The sequence below is a fragment of the Dama dama genome, unplaced genomic scaffold (assembly GCF_033118175.1).
Source record: "Dama dama isolate Ldn47 unplaced genomic scaffold, ASM3311817v1 ptg000036l, whole genome shotgun sequence".
Lineage (NCBI taxonomy): Eukaryota > Metazoa > Chordata > Mammalia > Artiodactyla > Cervidae > Dama > Dama dama.
In genome coordinates, this window is record NW_026870878.1 from 13,828 (window position 1) to 32,545 (window position 18,718).

The following is an 18,718-nucleotide window of genomic DNA, read 5'->3' on the forward strand; positions in this document are numbered from 1 at the left end:
GGAGCATGAAAAGGTGTGAAACATACTAGGAGCATGAAAAGGTGTGAAATATATGAGGAGCATGAAAAAGTGTAAAAAACACGAAGAGCATGAAAATGTGTGAAAGACACGAAGAGCATGAAAATGTATGAAAAATTCGAAGCATGAAAAGGTTTGAAAAACACGAAGAGCATGAAAAGATGGGAAAAATACGAGGAGCATGTAAAGGTCTGTAAAATACGAGGAGCATGAAAAGATGTGAAAAATCTGAGGAGCACGAAAAGGTCTGAAATATAGGAGGACCATGAAAAGTTCTAAAAAATACGAGTAGCATGACACGGTGTGAAAAATACGAGAAGCATGAAAAGGTCTGAAAAATACGAGGAGCATGAAAAAGTGTGAAAAATATGAAGAGCATGAAACTGTGTGAAAAATATGAAAAGCATGAAACTGTGTGAAAAATATGAAAAGCATGAAAAAGTGTGAAAAATATGAAGAGCATGAAAAGGTGTGAAAATATGAAGAGCATGAAACTGTGTGAAAAATATGAAGAACATGAAACGGTGTGAAAAAAACGAAGAGCATGAAAAGGTGTGAAATATACAAAGATCATGAAAAGGTGTGAAAAATACGAAGAGCATGAAATGGTTTGAAAAATGTGAAGAGCATGAAACGGTGTGAAAAATATGAAAAGCATGAAAACGTGTGAAAAATATGAAGAGCATGAAAAGGTGTGAATAATATGAAGAGCATGAAACTGTGTGAAAAATATGAAAAGCATGAAAACGTGTGAAAAATATGAAGAGCATGAAAAGGTGTGAAAAATCTGAGAGCATGAAACGGTGTGAAAAATACGAAGAGCAAGAAAAGGTGTGAAAAATATGAAGAGCATGAAAAGGTGTGAAAAATTACGAAAAGCATGAAAAGGTGTGAAAAATTACCAAGAGCATGAAAATATCTGAAAAATACAAAGACCATGAAAATGTGTGAAAAATACAAAGAGCATGAAACGGTGTGAAAATATGAGGAGCATGAAAAGGTCTGAAAATATGAGGAGCATAGAATGGAGTGAAAAATATGAAGAGCAAGAAAAGGTGTGAAAATTATGAAGAGCATGAAACTGTTTGAAAAGCATGAAAAAGTGTGAAAAATATGAAGAGCATGAAAAGGTGTGAAAATATGAAGAGCATGAAACTGTGAAAAATATGAAGAACATGAAACGGTGTGAAAAAAACGAAGAGCATGAAAAGGTGTGAAATATACAAAGATCATGAAAATGTGTGAAAAACACGAAGACCATGAAAATGTATGAAAAATTCAAAAAGCATGAAAAGGTTTGAAAAATATGAAGAGCATGAAAAGGTGGGAAAAATACGAAGAGCATGAAAAGGTGTGAAAAATATGAAAAACATGAAACTGTGTTGAAAATATGAAAAGCATGAAAACGTGTGAAAAATATGAAGAGCATGAAAAGGTGTGAAAAATATGAAGAGCAAGAAACTGTGTGAAAAATATGAAGAGCATGAACCGGTTTGAAAAATATGAAAAGCATGAAAACGTGTGAAAAATATGAAGAGCATGAAAAGGTGTGAAAAATCTGAAGAGCATGAAACGGTGTGAAAAATACGAAGAGCAAGAAAAGGTGTGAAATATATGAAGAGCATGAAAAGGTGTGAAAAATTACGAAAAGCATGAAAAGGTGTGAAAAATTACCAAGAGCATGAAAATATCTGAAAAATACAAAGACCATGAAAATGTGTGAAAAATACAAAGAGCATGAAACGGTGTGAAAATATGAGGAGCATGAAAAGGTCTGAAAATATGAGGAGCATAGAATGGAGTGAAAAATATGAAGAGCAAGAAAAGGTGTGAAAATTATGAAGAGCATGAAACTGTTTGAAAAGCATGAAAAAGTGTGAAAAATATGAAGAGCATGAAAAGGTGTGAAAATATGAAGAGCATGAAACTGTGAAAAATATGAAGAACATGAAACGGTGTGAAAAAAACGAAGAGCATGAAAAGGTGTGAAATATACAAAGATCATGAAAAGGTGTGAAAAATACGAAGAGCATGAAATGGTTTGAAAAATATGAAGAGCATGAAACGGGGTGAAAATATGAGGATCATAAAATGGTCTGAAAATATGAGGAGCATAGAACGGAGTGAAAAATATGAAGAGCATGAAAAGGTGTGAAAATTATGATGAGCATGAAACTGTGTGAAAAATATGAAAAGCATGAAAAAGTGTGAAAAATATGAAAAGCATGAAACTGTGTGAAAAATATGAAAAGCATGAAAACGTGTGAAAAATATGAAGAGCATGAAAAGGTGTGAAAAATATGAAGAGCATGAAACTGTGTGAAAAATATGAAGAGCATGAAACGGTGTGAAAAATATGAAAAGCATGAAAACGTGTGAAAAATATGAAGAGCATGAAAAGGTGTGAATAATATGAAGAGCATGAAACTGTGTGAAAAATACGAAGAGCAAGAAAAGGTGTGAAATATATGAAGAGCATGAAAAGGTGTGAAAAATTACGAAAAGCATGAAAAGGTGTGAAAAATTACCAAGAGCATGAAAATGTCTGAAAAATACAAAGAGCATGAAAATGTGTGAAAAATACAAAGAGCATGAAACGGTGTGAAAATATGAGGAGCATGAAAAGGTCTGAAAATATGAGGAGCATAGAACGGAGTGAAAAATATGAAGAGCAAGAAAAGGTGTGAAAATTATGAAGAGCATGAAACTGTATGAAAAATATGAAAAGCATGAAAAAGTGTGAAAAATATGAAGAGCATGAAAAGGTGTGAAAATATGAAGAGCATGAAACTGTGTGAAAAATATGAAGAACATGAAATGGTTTTAAAAGTATGAAGAGCTTGAAAAGGTGTGAAAAATACAAAGAGCATGACTGGTGTGAAATATACGAAGACAATGAAAAGGTGTGAAAAATTATGAAAAGCATGAAAAGTTGTGAAAAATACAAAGAGCATGAAAAGGTTTGAAAAATACAAAGTGCATGACAAGGTGTGAAAAATACGAGGAGCATGAAACGGTGTTAAAAATGCGAAAGCATGAAATGCTGTGAAAAACACGAGGAGCACGAAAGGTCTGAAAAATACAAGGAGCATGAATAGGTGTGAAAAATACGAGGAATATGAAAAGGTGTGAAAAAAACGAGGAGCATGAAAAGGTGTGAACAATACTAGGAGCATGAAAATGTCTGAAAAATATGAGGAGCATGAAAAGGTTTGAAAAATACGAGGAACATGAAAAGGTGTGAAAAATATGAGGAGTATGAAACGGTGTGATAAATATGAGGAACATGAAAAGGTTTCAAAAATATGAGGAGCATGAAAAGGTGTGAAAAATACGAAGAGCATGAAAAGGTCTGAAAAATACAAGGAGCATGAATGGGTGTGAAAAATACGAGGAGCATGAAAAGGTGTGAAAAATATGAGGAGCATGAAACGGTGTGAAAATATGAAGAGCATGAAACGGTGTTAAAAATATGAAGAGCATGAAATGGTGTGAAAAACACGAGCAGCATGAAAAAATGTGGAAAACACGAAGTGCATGAAAATGTGTGAAAAATTCGAAGAGCATGAAAAGGATTGAAAATACGAAGAGCATATAAAGGTGTGAAAAATACGAGGAGCATTAAAGGTGTCAAAAATACGAGGAGCATGAAAAGGTGTGAAAAATACGATGAGAAAGAAAATGTGCGAAAAATACGAGGAGCATGAAAAGGTAGGAAAAATAGTAGGAGCATGAAAAGGTCTGAAAAATACGAGGAGCATGAAACCGTGTGAAAATATCAAGAGCATGAAACGGTAGAAAAATATGATGACCTTTAAAAGGTGTCAAAAATATGAGGAGCATGAAAAGATGTGAAAAATATGAGTAGCATGAAATGGTATGAAAAATATGAGGAGCATGAAATATGTAAAAAATATGAAGAGCATAAAAAGTTGTGAAATATATGAGGAGCATGAAAAGGTGTGAAACATACGAGGAGCACGAAAAGGCCTGAAAATAGGAGGAGCCCGAAAAGATCTGAAAAATACAAGGAGCGTGAAAAGGTCTGAAAAATACCAGGAGCATGAAAAGTTCTGAAAAATATGAGGAGCCTGAAAAGGTGTCAAAAATACGAGGAACATGAAAAGGTCTGAAAAATACGAGGAGCATGAAAAGCTCTGCAAAACACGAGGAGCATGAAAAGATGTTAAAAACACAAGGAGCATGAATAGGTGTGAAAAACACGAAGAGCATGAAAATGTGTGAAAAATACGAGGAGCATGTAAAGGTCTGAAAAATACGAGGAGCATGAAAAGGTCTGAAAAATACGAGGAGCATGAAAAGTTCTGAAAAACACGAGGAGCATGAAAATGTCTAAAAATTACTTGGAGCATGAAAAGGTGTGAACAATATGAAGAGCACGAAAAGGTGTGAAAAATACAAAGGGCTTGAAATGGTGTGAAAACACGAAGAGCGTGAAACGGTGGGCAAAATACGAGGAGCATGAAAAGGTCTGAAAAATATGAAGAGGATGAAACGGTGTGAAAATATGAAGAGCATGAAACGGTGTGAAAATTATGAAGAGCATGGAAAGGTGTGATAAATAGGAGGAGCATGAAACGGTCTGAAAAATATGAAGAGCATGAAATGGTGTGAAAAACACGAGCAGCATGAAAAGTTGTGGATAAAACGAAGTGCATGAAAATGTGTGAAAAATTCGAAGAGCATGAAAAGGTGTGAAAAATGCGAGGAGCACGAAAAGGTCTGAAATATAGGAGGACCAAGAAAAGGTGTGAAAAACACTAAGAGCACGAAAAGGTGTGAAAAATATGAGGACCATGAAAGAGTGTAAAAAACACGAAGAGCATGAAAATGTGTGAAAAACACGAAGAGCATGAAATTGTATGAAAAATTCAAAGAGCATGAAAAGGGTTGAAAAATACGAAGAGCATGAAAAGGTGTGAAAAATACGAGGAGCATGAAAAGGTGTGAAAAACACGAGGAGCATGAATAGCTGTGAAAAACACGAAGAGCATGAAAATGTGTGGAAAAATATGAGGAGCATGAAAAGGTGTGAAAAATCCGAGGAGTACGAAGAGTCTGAAATATACGAGGACCATGAAAAGGTCTGAAAAATACTAGGAGCATGAAAAGATCTGAAAAATTCTAGGAGAATGAAAAGGTCTGAAAAATATGAGGAGCATGAAAAGGTCTGAAAAATATGAGGACCATGAAAAGGTGTCAAAAATACGAGGAGCATGAAAAGGTCTGAAAAATACGAGGAACATGAAAAGGTCTGGAAAACAGGAGGAGCATTAAAAAGTGTGAAAAATACGAAGAGCATGTAAAGGTCTCAAAAATATGAGGAGCCTGAAAAGGTGTGAAAAAATGAAGAGCATGAAACGGTGTGAAAATTATGAAGAGCATAGAAAGGTGTGATAAATATGAGGAGCAAGAAACGGTCTGAAAAATATGAAGAGCATGAAATGGTGTGAAAAACACTAGCAGCATGAAAAGTTGTGGATAAAACGAAGAAATGAAAATGTGTGAAAAATTCGAAGAGCATGAAAAGGTGTGAAAAATCCGAGGAGCACGAAAAGGTCTGAATATACGAGGACCATGAAAAGGTGTGAAAACTATGATGAGCATGAAAAGGTTTGAAAAATATGAGGACCATGAAAAAGTGTAAAAAACACGAAGACCATGAAAATGTGTGAAAAACACGAAGACCATGAAAATGTATGAAAAATTCAAAAAGCATGAAAAGGTTTGAAAAATATGAAGAGCATGAAAAGGTGGGAAAAATACGAAGAGCATGAAAAGGTGTGAAAAATATGAAAAGCATGAAACTGTGTGAAAAATATGAAAAGCATGAAAACATGTGAAAAATATGAAGAGCATGAAAAGGTGTGAAAAATATGAAGAGCAAGAAACTGTGTGAAAAATATGAAGAGCATGAAACGGTGTGAAAAATATGAAGAGCATGAAAAGGTGTGAAATATCTGAAGAGCATGAAAAGGTGTGAATAATATGAAGAGCATGAAACTGTGTGAAAAATACGAAGAGCAAGAAAAGGTGTGAAATATATGAAGAGCATGAAAAGGTGTGAAAAATTACGAAAAGCATGAAAAGGTGTGAAAAATTACCAAGAGCATGAAAATGTCTGAAAAATACAAAGAGCATGAAAATGTGTGAAAAATACAAAGAGCATGAAACGGTGTGAAAATATGAGGAGCATGAAAAGGTCTGAAAATATGAGGAGCATAGAACGGAGTGAAAAATATGAAGAGCAAGAAAAGGTGTGAAAATTATGAAGAGCATGAAACTGTATGAAAAATATGAAAAGCATGAAAAAGTGTGAAAAATATGAAGAGCATGAAAAGGTGTGAAAATATGAAGAGCATGAAACTGTGAAAAATATGAAGAACATGAAACGGTGTGAAAAAAACGAAGAGCATGAAAAGGTGTGAAATCTACAAAGATCATGAAAAGGTGTGAAAAATACGAAGAGCATGAAATGGTTTGAAAAATATGAAGAGCATGAAACGGGGTGAAAATATGAGGATCATAAAATGGTCTGAAAATATGAGGAGCATAGAACGGAGTGAAAAATATGAAGAGCATGAAAAGGTGTGAAAATTATGAAGAGCATGAAACTGTGTGAAAAATATGAAAAGCATGAAAAAGTGTGAAAAATATGAAGAGCATGAAAAGGTGTGAATAATATGAAGAGCATGAAACTGTGTGAAAAATATGAGGAACATGAAAAGGTGTGAAATATACGAAGAGCATTTACAGGTGTGAAAAATTACGAAAAGCATGAAAAGGTGTGAAAAATTACCAAGAGCATGAAAATGTCTGAAAAATACAAAGAAAATGAAAATGTGTGAAAAATAGGAGGAGCATGAAACGGTGTAAAAATATGAAGAGCATGAAACGTGTGAAAAATATGAGGAGCATGAAACGGTGTAAAAATGAAGACCATGAAAAGGTGTGAAAAATATGAAGAGCATGAAACGGTGTGAAAAATATGAAGAGCATGAAAAGATGTGAAAAATATGAAGAGCATGAAACGGTTTGAAAAGTATGAAGAGCTTGAAAAAGTGTGAAAAATACGAAGAGCATGACTGGTGTGAAATATATGAAGACCATGAAAAGATGTGCAAAATTATGAAAAGAATGAAAAGTTGTGAAAATTACAAAGAGCATGAAAAGGTTTGAAAAATACGAAGTGCATGAAGGTGTGAAAAATATGCAGAGCATGAAATGGTGTGAAAAATGCGAAAGCATGAAATGTTTTGAAAAATACGAAGAGCATGAAAAGGTCTGAAAAATACAAGGAGCATGAAAAGGTGTGAAAAATACAAGGAGCATGAAAAGGTGTGAAAAATACGAGGAGCATGAAAAGGTCTGAAAAATATGAGGAGCATGAAAGGTGTGAAAAATACGAGGAGCATGAAAAGGTCTGAAAAATATGAGGAGCATGAAAAGTTCTGAAAAACACGAGGAGCATGAACAGGTGTGAATAATATGAGGAGCATGATAAGGTGTGAAACATACGAAGTGCATGAAAAGGTGTGAAATATACAAAGAGCATGAAAAGGTGTGAAAAATATGAAGAGCATGAAATGGTGTGAAAAATATGAAGACATGAAACGGTGTGAAAATATGAGGAGCATGAAACGGTGTGAAAATATGAGGATCATAGAACGGAGTGAAAAATACGAAGAGCATGAAATGGTGTGAAAAATATGAAGAGCATGAAAAGTTGTGAAATATACGAGGAGCACGAAAAGGTATGAAAAATACGAGGAGCATGAAAAGGTCTATAAAATATGAGGAGCATGTAAAGGTCAGAAAAATACGAGGAGCATGAAAAGGTGTGAAACATACTAGGAGCATGAAAAGGTGTGAAATATATGAGGAGCATGAAAAAGTGTAAAAAACACGAAGAGCATGAAAATGTGTGAAAGACACGAAGAGCATGAAAATGTATGAAAAATTCGAAGCATGAAAAGGTTTGAAAAACACGAAGAGCATGAAAAGATGGGAAAAATACGAGGAGCATGTAAAGGTCTGTAAAATACGAGGAGCATGAAAAGATGTGAAAAATCTGAGGAGCACGAAAAGGTCTGAAATATAGGAGGACCATGAAAAGTTCTAAAAAATACGAGTAGCATGACACGGTGTGAAAAATACGAGAAGCATGAAAAGGTCTGAAAAATACGAGGAGCATGAAAAAGTGTGAAAAATATGAAGAGCATGAAACTGTGTGAAAAATATGAAAAGCATGAAACTGTGTGAAAAATATGAAAAGCATGAAAAAGTGTGAAAAATATGAAGAGCATGAAAAGGTGTGAAAATATGAAGAGCATGAAACTGTGTGAAAAATATGAAGAACATGAAACGGTGTGAAAAAAACGAAGAGCATGAAAAGGTGTGAAATATACAAAGATCATGAAAAGGTGTGAAAAATACGAAGAGCATGAAATGGTTTGAAAAATGTGAAGAGCATGAAACGGTGTGAAAAATATGAAAAGCATGAAAACGTGTGAAAAATATGAAGAGCATGAAAAGGTGTGAATAATATGAAGAGCATGAAACTGTGTGAAAAATATGAAAAGCATGAAAACGTGTGAAAAATATGAAGAGCATGAAAAGGTGTGAAAAATCTGAAGAGCATGAAACGGTGTGAAAAATACGAAGAGCAAGAAAAGGTGTGAAATATATGAAGAGCATGAAAAGGTGTGAAAAATTACGAAAAGCATGAAAAGGTGTGAAAAATTACCAAGAGCATGAAAATATCTGAAAAATACAAAGACCATGAAAATGTGTGAAAAATACAAAGAGCATGAAACGGTGTGAAAATATGAGGAGCATGAAAAGGTCTGAAAATATGAGGAGCATAGAATGGAGTGAAAAATATGAAGAGCAAGAAAAGGTGTGAAAATTATCAAGAGCATGAAACTGTTTGAAAAGCATGAAAAAGTGTGAAAAATATGAAGAGCATGAAAAGGTGTGAAAATATGAAGAGCATGAAACTGTGAAAAATATGAAGAACATGAAACGGTGTGAAAAAAACGAAGAGCATGAAAAGGTGTGAAATATACAAAGATCATGAAAAGGTGTGAAAAATACGAAGAGCATGAAATGGTTTGAAAAATATGAAGAGCATGAAACGGGGTGAAAATATGAGGATCATAAAATGGTCTGAAAATATGAGGAGCATAGAACGGAGTGAAAAATATGAAGAGCATGAAAAGGTGTGAAAATTATGAAGAGCATGAAACTGTGTGAAAAATATGAAAAGCATGAAAAAGTGTGAAAAATATGAAGAGCATGAAACTGTGTGAAAAATATGAAAAGCATGAAACTGTGTGAAAAATATGAAAAGCATGAAAACGTGTGAAAAATATGAAGAGCATGAAAAGGTGTGAAAAATATGAAGAGCATGAAACTGTGTGAAAATATGAAGAGCATGAAACGTTGTGAAAAATATGAAAAGCATGAAAACGTGTGAAAAATATGAAGAGCATGAAAAGGTGTGAAATATCTGAAGAGCATGAAAAGGTGTGAAAAATATGAAGAGCATGAAAAGGTGTGAAAAATATGAAGAGCATGAAACTGTGTGAAAATATGAAGAGCATGAAACGGTGTGAAAAATATGAAAAGCATGAAAAGGTGTGAAAAATATGAAGAGCATGAAAAGGTGTGAAATATCTGAAGAGCATGAAACGGTGTGAAAAATATGAAGAGCATGAAAAGGTGTGAAAAATACGAAGAGCAAGAAAAGGTGTGAAATATATGAAGAGCATGAAAAGGTGTGAAAAATTACGAAAAGCATGAAAAGGTGTGAAAAATTACCGAGAGCATGAAAATGTCTGAAAAATACAAAGAGCATGAAAATGTGTGAAAAATACAAAGAGCATGAAACGGTGTGAAAATATGAGGAGCATGAAAAGGTCTGAAAATATGAGGAGCATAGAACGGAGTGAAAAATATGAAGAGCAAGAAAAGGTGTGAAAATTATGAAGAGCATGAAACTGTATGAAAAATATGAAAAGCATGAAAAAGTGTGAAAAATATGAAGAGCATGAAAAGGTGTGAAAATATGAAGAGCATGAAACTGTGTGAAAAATATGAAGAACATGAAATGGTTTTAAAAGTATGAAGAGCTTGAAAAAGTGTGAAAAATACGAAGAGCATGACTGGTATGAAATATATGAAGACCATGAAAAGATGTGCAAAATTATGAAAAGAATGAAAAGTTGTGAAAATTACAAAGAGCATGAAAAGGTTTGAAAAATACGAAGTGCATGAAGGTGTGAAAAATATGCAGAGCATGAAACGGTGTGAAAAATGCGAAAGCATGAAATGTTTTGAAAAATACGAAGAGCATGAAAAGGTCTGAAAAATACAAGGAGCATGAAAAGGTGTGAAAAATACGAGGAGCATGACAACGTCTAAAATATATGAGGAGCATGAAAGGTGTGAAAAATACGAGGAGCATGAAAAGGTCTGAAAAATATGAGGAGCATGAAAAGTTCTGAAAAACACGAGGAGCATGAACAGGTGTGAATAATATGAGGAGCATGATAAGGTGTGAAACATACGAAGTGCATGAAAAGGTGTGAAATATACAAAGAGCATGAAAAGGTGTGAAAAATATGAAGAGCATGAAATGGTGTGAAAAATATGAAGACATGAAACGGTGTGAAAATATGAGGAGCATGAAACGGTGTGAAAATATGAGGAGCATAGAACGGAGTGAAAAATACGAAGAGCATGAAATGGTGTGAAAAATATGAAGAGCATGAAAAGTTGTGAAATATACGAGGAGCACGAAAAGGTATGAAAAATACGAGGAGCATGAAAAGGTCTATAAAATATGAGGAGCATGTAAAGGTCAGAAAAATACGAGGAGCATGAAAAGGTGTGAAACATACTAGGAGCATGAAAAGGTGTGAAATATATGAGGAGCATGAAAAAGTGTAAAAAACACGAAGAGCATGAAAATGTGTGAAAGACACGAAGAGCATGAAAATGTATGAAAAATTCGAAGCATGAAAAGGTTTGAAAAACACGAAGAGCATGAAAAGATGGGAAAAATACGAGGAGCATGTAAAGGTCTGTAAAATACGAGGAGCATGAAAAGATGTGAAAAATCTGAGGAGCACGAAAAGGTCTGAAATATAGGAGGACCATGAAAAGTTCTAAAAAATACGAGTAGCATGACACAGTGTGAAAAATACGAGAAGCATGAAAAGGTCTGAAAAATACGAGGAGCATGAAAAAGTGTGAAAAATATGAAGAGCATGAAACTGTGTGAAAAATATGAAAAGCATGAAACTGTGTGAAAAATATGAAAAGCATGAAAAAGTGTGAAAAATATGAAGAGCATGAAAAGGTGTGAAAATATGAAGAGCATGAAACTGTGAAAAATATGAAGAACATGAAACGGTGTGAAAAAAACGAAGAGCATGAAAAGGTGTGAAATATACAAAGATCATGAAAAGGTGTGAAAAATACGAAGAGCATGAAATGGTTTGAAAAATATGAAGAGCATGAAACGGGGTGAAAATATGAGGATCATAAAATGGTCTGAAAATATGAGGAGCATAGAACGGAGTGAAAAATATGAAGAGCATGAAAAGGTGTGAAAATTATGAAGAGCATGAAACTGTGTGAAAAATATGAAAAGCATGAAAAAGTGTGAAAAATATGAAGAGCATGAAACTGTGTGAAAAATATGAAAAGCATGAAACTGTGTGAAAAATATGAAAAGCATGAAAACGTGTGAAAAATATGAAGAGCATGAAAAGGTGTGAAAAATATGAAGAGCATGAAACTGTGTGAAAATATGAAGAGCATGAAACGGTGTGAAAAATATGAAAAGCATGAAAAGGTGTGAAAAATATGAAGAGCATGAAAAGGTGTGAAATATCTGAAGAGCATGAAACGGTGTGAAAAATATGAAGAGCATGAAAAGGTGTGAAAAATACGAAGAGCAAGAAAAGGTGTGAAATATATGAAGAGCATGAAAAGGTGTGAAAAATTACGAAAAGCATGAAAAGGTGTGAAAAATTACCAAGAGCATGAAAATGTCTGAAAAATACAAAGAGCATGAAAATGTGTGAAAAATACAAAGAGCATGAAACGGTGTGAAAATATGAGGAGCATGAAAAGGTCTGAAAATATGAGGAGCATAGAACGGAGTGAAAAATATGAAGAGCAAGAAAAGGTGTGAAAATTATGAAGAGCATGAAACTGTATGAAAAATATGAAAAGCATGAAAAAGTGTGAAAAATATGAAGAGCATGAAAAAGTGTGAAAATATGAAGAGCATGAAACTGTGTGAAAAATATGAAGAACATGAAATGGTTTTAAAAGTATGAAGAGCTTGAAAAAGTGTGAAAAATACGAAGAGCATGACTGGTATGAAATATATGAAGACCATGAAAAGATGTGCAAAATTATGAAAAGAATGAAAAGTTGTGAAAATTACAAAGAGCATGAAAAGGTTTGAAAAATACAAAGTGCATGAAGGTGTGAAAAATATGCAGAGCATGAAACGGTGTGAAAAATGCGAAAGCATGAAATGTTTTGAAAAATACGAAGAGCATGAAAAGGTGTGAAAAATACAAGGAGCATGAAAAGGTGTGAAAAATACGAGGAGCATGACAACGTCTAAAATATATGAGGAGCATGAAAGGTGTGAAAAATACGAGGAGCATGAAAAGGTCTGAAAAATATGAGGAGCATGAAAAGTTCTGAAAAACACGAGGAGCATGAACAGGTGTGAATAATATGAGGAGCATGATAAGGTGTGAAACATACGAAGTGCATGAAAAGGTGTGAAATATACAAAGAGCATGAAAAGGTGTGAAAAATATGAAGAGCATGAAATGGTGTGAAAAATATGAAGACATGAAACGGTGTGAAAATATGAGGAGCATGAAACGGTGTGAAAATATGAGGAGCATAGAACGGAGTGAAAAATACGAAGAGCATGAAATGGTGTGAAAAATATGAAGAGCATGAAACGGTGTGAAAAAAACGAAGAGCATGAAAAGGTGTGAAATATACAAAGATCATGAAAAGGTGTGAAAAATACGAAGAGCATGAAATGGTTTGAAAAATGTGAAGAGCATGAAACGGTGTGAAAAATATGAAAAGCATGAAAACGTGTGAAAAATATGAAGAGCATGAAAAGGTGTGAATAATATGAAGAGCATGAAACTGTGTGAAAAATATGAAAAGCATGAAAACGTGTGAAAAATATGAAGAGCATGAAAAGGTGTGAAAAATCTGAGAGCATGAAACGGTGTGAAAAATACGAAGAGCAAGAAAAGGTGTGAAAAATATGAAGAGCATGAAAAGGTGTGAAAAATTACGAAAAGCATGAAAAGGTGTGAAAAATTACCAAGAGCATGAAAATATCTGAAAAATACAAAGACCATGAAAATGTGTGAAAAATACAAAGAGCATGAAACGGTGTGAAAATATGAGGAGCATGAAAAGGTCTGAAAATATGAGGAGCATAGAATGGAGTGAAAAATATGAAGAGCAAGAAAAGGTGTGAAAATTATCAAGAGCATGAAACTGTTTGAAAAGCATGAAAAAGTGTGAAAAATATGAAGAGCATGAAAAGGTGTGAAAATATGAAGAGCATGAAACTGTGAAAAATATGAATAACATGAAACGGTGTGAAAAAAACGAAGAGCATGAAAAGGTGTGAAATATACAAAGATCATGAAACGGTGTGAAAAATACGAAGAGCATGAAATGGTTTGAAAAATATGAAGAGCATGAAACGGGGTGAAAATATGAGGATCATAAAATGGTCTGAAAATATGAGGAGCATAGAACGGAGTGAAAAATATGAAGAGCATGAAAAGGTGTGAAAATTATGAAGAGCATGAAACTGTGTGAAAAATATGAAAAGCATGAAAAAGTGTGAAAAATATGAAGAGCATGAAACTGTGTGAAAAATATGAAAAGCATGAAACTGTGTGAAAAATATGAAAAGCATGAAAACGTGTGAAAAATATGAAGAGCATGAAAAGGTGTGAAAAATATGAGGAGCATGAAACTGTGTGAAAAATATGAAGAGCATGAAAAGGTGTGAAAAATATGAAAAGCATGAAAACGTGTGAAAAATATGAAGAGCATGAAAAGGTGTGAAATATCTGAAGAGCATGAAACGGTGTGAAAAATATGAAGAGCATGAAAAGGTGTGAAAAATACGAAGAGCAAGAAAAGGTGTGAAATATATGAAGAGCATGAAAAGGTGTGAAAAATTACGAAAAGCATGAAAAGGTGTGAAAAATTACCAAGAGCATGAAAATGTCTGAAAAATACAAAGAGCATGAAAATGTGTGAAAAATACAAAGAGCATGAAACGGTGTGAAAATATGAGGAGCATGAAAAGGTCTGAAAATATGAGGAGCATAGAACGGAGTGAAAAATATGAAGAGCAAGAAAAGGTGTGAAAATTATGAAGAGCATGAAACTGTATGAAAAATATGAAAAGCATGAAAAAGTGTGAAAAATATGAAGAGCATGAAAAGGTGTGAAAATATGAAGAGCATGAAACTGTGTGAAAAATATGAAGAACATGAAATGGTTTTAAAAGTATGAAGAGCTTGAAAAGGTGTGAAAAATACAAAGAGCATGACTGGTGTGAAATATACGAAGACAATGAAAAGGTGTGAAAAATTATGAAAAGCATGAAAAGTTGTGAAAAATACAAAGAGCATGAAAAGGTTTGAAAAATACAAAGTGCATGAAAAGGTGTGAAAAATACGAGGAGCATGAAACGGTGTGAAAAATGTGAAAGCATGAAATGCTGTGAAAAATACGAGGAGCAGGAAAAGGTCTGAAAAATACGAGGAGCATGAAAAGGTGTGAAAAATACGAGGAGCATGAAAAGGTGTGAAAAATACGAGGAGCATGAAAAGGTGTGAACAATACTAGGAGCATGAAAATGTCAGAAAAATACGATGAGCATGAAAAGGTGTGAAAAATATGCGGAGTATGAAACGGTGTGATAAATATGAGGAGCATGAAACGGTTTCAAAAATATGAGGAACATGAAAAGGTGTGAAAAATATGAAGCATGAAAAGGTGTGAAATATACGAAGAGCATAAAAAGGTGTGAAAAATTACCAAGAGAATGAAAATGTCTGAAAAATACACAGAGCATGAAAATTTGTGAAAAATACAAAGAGCATGAAACGGTGTGAAAAATTACCAAGAGCATGAAAATGTCTGAAAAATACAAAGAGCATGAAAATGTGTGAAAAATACGAAGAGCATGAAACGGTGTGAAAAATATGAGGAGCATGAAACGGTATGAAAAATAGGAGGAGCATGAAAATGTGTCAAAAATATGAAGAGCATGAAAAGTTGTGAAATATATGAGGAGCATGAAAAGGTGTGAAAAATACGAGGAGCACAAAAAGGTCTGAAAATACGAGGACCATGAAAAGGTCTGAAAAATACGAGGAGCATGAAAAGGTCTATAAAATATGAGGAGCATGTAAAGGTCAGAAACATACGAGGAGCATGAAAAGGTGTGAAAAATATGAGGAGCATGAAAAGGTGTGAAAAATATGAGGAGCATGAAAAGGTTTGAAATATATGAGGAGCATGAAAAAGTGTAAAAAACACGAAGAGCATGAAAATGTGTGAAAAACACGAAGAGCATGAAAATGTATAAAAATTCGAAGAGAATGAAAAGGTTTGAAAAACACGAAGAGCATGAAAAGGTGGGAACAATACAAGGAGCATGAAAAGGTCTGTAAAATACGAGGAGCATGAAAAGATGTGAAAAATCCGAGGAGCCCGAAAAGGTCTGAAATATACGAGGACCATGAAAAGTTCTAAAAAATACGACTGGCATGACAAGGTGGGAAAAATATGAAGAGCATGAAAAGGTCTGAAAAATATGAGGAGCATGAAAAGATGTGAAAAATATGAGGAGCATTAAAATATGTCAATAATATGAAGAGCATGAAAAGTTGTGAAATATATGAGGAGCATGAAAAGGTGTGAAAAACACGAGGAGTACGAAAAGGTCTGCAAATACGAGGAGTACGAAAAGGTCTGAAAAATATGAGGAGCATGAAAAGGTGTGAAAACTACGAAGTGCATGAAAATGTGTGAAAAATTCGAAGAGCATGAAAAGGTTTGAAAAATACGAAGAGCATGCAAAGGTGTGAAAAATACGAGGAGCATTAAAGGTGTGAAAAATACGAGGAGCATGAAAAGGTGTGAAAAATGCAATGAGAAAGAAAATGTGCTAAAAATACGAGGAGCATGAAAAGGTGGGAAAAATAGTAGGAGCATGAAAAGGTCTGAAAAATATGAGGAACATGAAAAGGTGTGAAAACTACAAAGAGCATGAAAAGGTGTGAAAAATACGAGGTGCATGAAAAGGTGTGAAAAATACTAGGAGCATGAAATATCTGAAAAATACGAGAAGCATGAAAAGATCTGAAAAATATGAGAAGCATGAAAAGGTGTGAAAAATATGAGGAGCATGAAACGTTGTGAAATTATGAAGAGCATGAAACGGTGTTAAAAATATGAAGAGCATGAAACGGTGTGAAAAACACGAGCAGCAAGATAAAATGTGGAAAACACGAGGTGCATGATAATGTGTGAAAAATTCGAAGAGCATGAAAAGGTTTGAAAAATACGAAGAGCATGTAAAGGTGTGAAAAATACGAAGAGAATTAAAGGTGTGAAAAATACGAGGAGCATGAAAAGGTGTGAAAAATACGATGAGAAAGAAAATGTGCTAAAAATACGAGGAGCATGAAAAGGTGGGAAAAATAGTAGGAGCATGAAAAGGTCTGAAAAATACGAGGAACATGAAACGGTGTGAAAATATAAAGAGCATGAAACGGTGTGAAAAATATGAAGACCTTTAAAAGGTGTCAAAAATATGAGGAGTATGAAAAGATGTGAAAAACATGAGGAGCATGAAATGGTATGAAAAATATGAGAAGCATGAAATATGTAAAAAATATGAAGAGCATGAAAAGTTGTGAAAAATATGAAGAGCATGAAATGGTTTGAAAAGTATAAAGAGCATGAAAAGTTGTGCAAAATACAAAGAGCATGACTGGTGTGAAATATACGAAGACAATGAAAAGGTGTGAAAAATTATGAAAAGCATGAAAAGTTGTGAAAAATACAAAGAGCATGAAAAGGTTTGAAAAATACAAAGTGCATGAAAAGGTGTGAAAAATACGAGGAGCATGAAAAGTTCTGAAAAACACGAGGAGCATGAAAAGGTCTGAAAAATATGAGGAGCATGAAAAGTTCTGAAAAACACGAGGAGCATGAAAAGGTCTGAAAAGTACGTGGAGCATGAAAAGGTGTGAACAATATGAAGAGCATGAAACGATGTTAAAAATATGAAGAGCATGAAACGGTGTGAAAAACATGAGCAGCATGAAACAATGTGGAAAACACGAAGTGCATGCAAATGTGTGAAAAATTCGAAGAGCATTAAAAGGTTTGAAAAACACGAAGAGCATGTAAAGGTGTGAAAAATACGAGGAGCATTAAAGGTGAGAAAAATACGAGGAGCATGAAAAGGTGTGAAAAATACGATGAGAAAGAAAATGTGCTAAAAATACAAGGAGCATGAAAAGGTGGGAAAAATACGAGGTGCATGAAAAGGTGTGAAAAATACTAGGAGCATGAAATATCTGAAAAATACGAGAAGCATGAAAAGATCTGAAAAATATGAGAAGCATGAAAAGGTGTGAAAAATATGAGGAGCATGAAACGTTGTGAAATTATGAAGAGCATGAAACGGTGTTAAAAATATGAAGAGCATGAAACGGTGTGAAAAACACGAGCAGCAAGATAAAATGTGGAAAACACGAGGTGCATGATAATGTGTGAAAAATTCGAAGAGCATGAAAAGGTTTGAAAAATACGAAGAGCATGTAAAGGTGTGAAAAATACGAAGAGAATTAAAGGTGTGAAAAATACGAGGAGCATGAAAAGGTGTGAAAAATACGATGAGAAAGAAAATGTGCTAAAAATACGAGGAGCATGAAAAGGTGGGAAAAATAGTAGGAGCATGAAAAGGTCTGAAAAATACGAGGAACATGAAACGGTGTGAAAATATAAAGAGCATGAAACGGTGTGAAAAATATGAAGACCTTTAAAAGGTGTCAAAAATATGAGGAGTATGAAAAGATGTGAAAAACATGAGGAGCATGAAATGGTATGAAAAATATGAGAAGCATGAAATATGTAAAAAATATGAAGAGCATGAAAAGTTGTGAAAAATATGAAGAGCATGAAATGGTTTGAAAAGTATAAAGAGCATGAAAAGTTGTGCAAAATACAAAGAGCATGACTGGTGTGAAATATACGAAGACAATGAAAAGGTGTGAAAAATTATGAAAAGCATGAAAAGTTGTGAAAAATACAAAGAGCATGAAAAGGTTTGAAAAATACAAAGTGCATGAAAAGGTGTGAAAAATACGAGGAGCATGAAAAGTTCTGAAAAACACGAGGAGCATGAAAAGGTCTGAAAAATATGAGGAGCATGAAAAGTTCTGAAAAACACGAGGAGCATGAAAAGGTCTGAAAAGTACGTGGAGCATGAAAAGGTGTGAACAATATGAAGAGCATGAAACGATGTTAAAAATATGAAGAGCATGAAACGGTGTGAAAAACATGAGCAGCATGA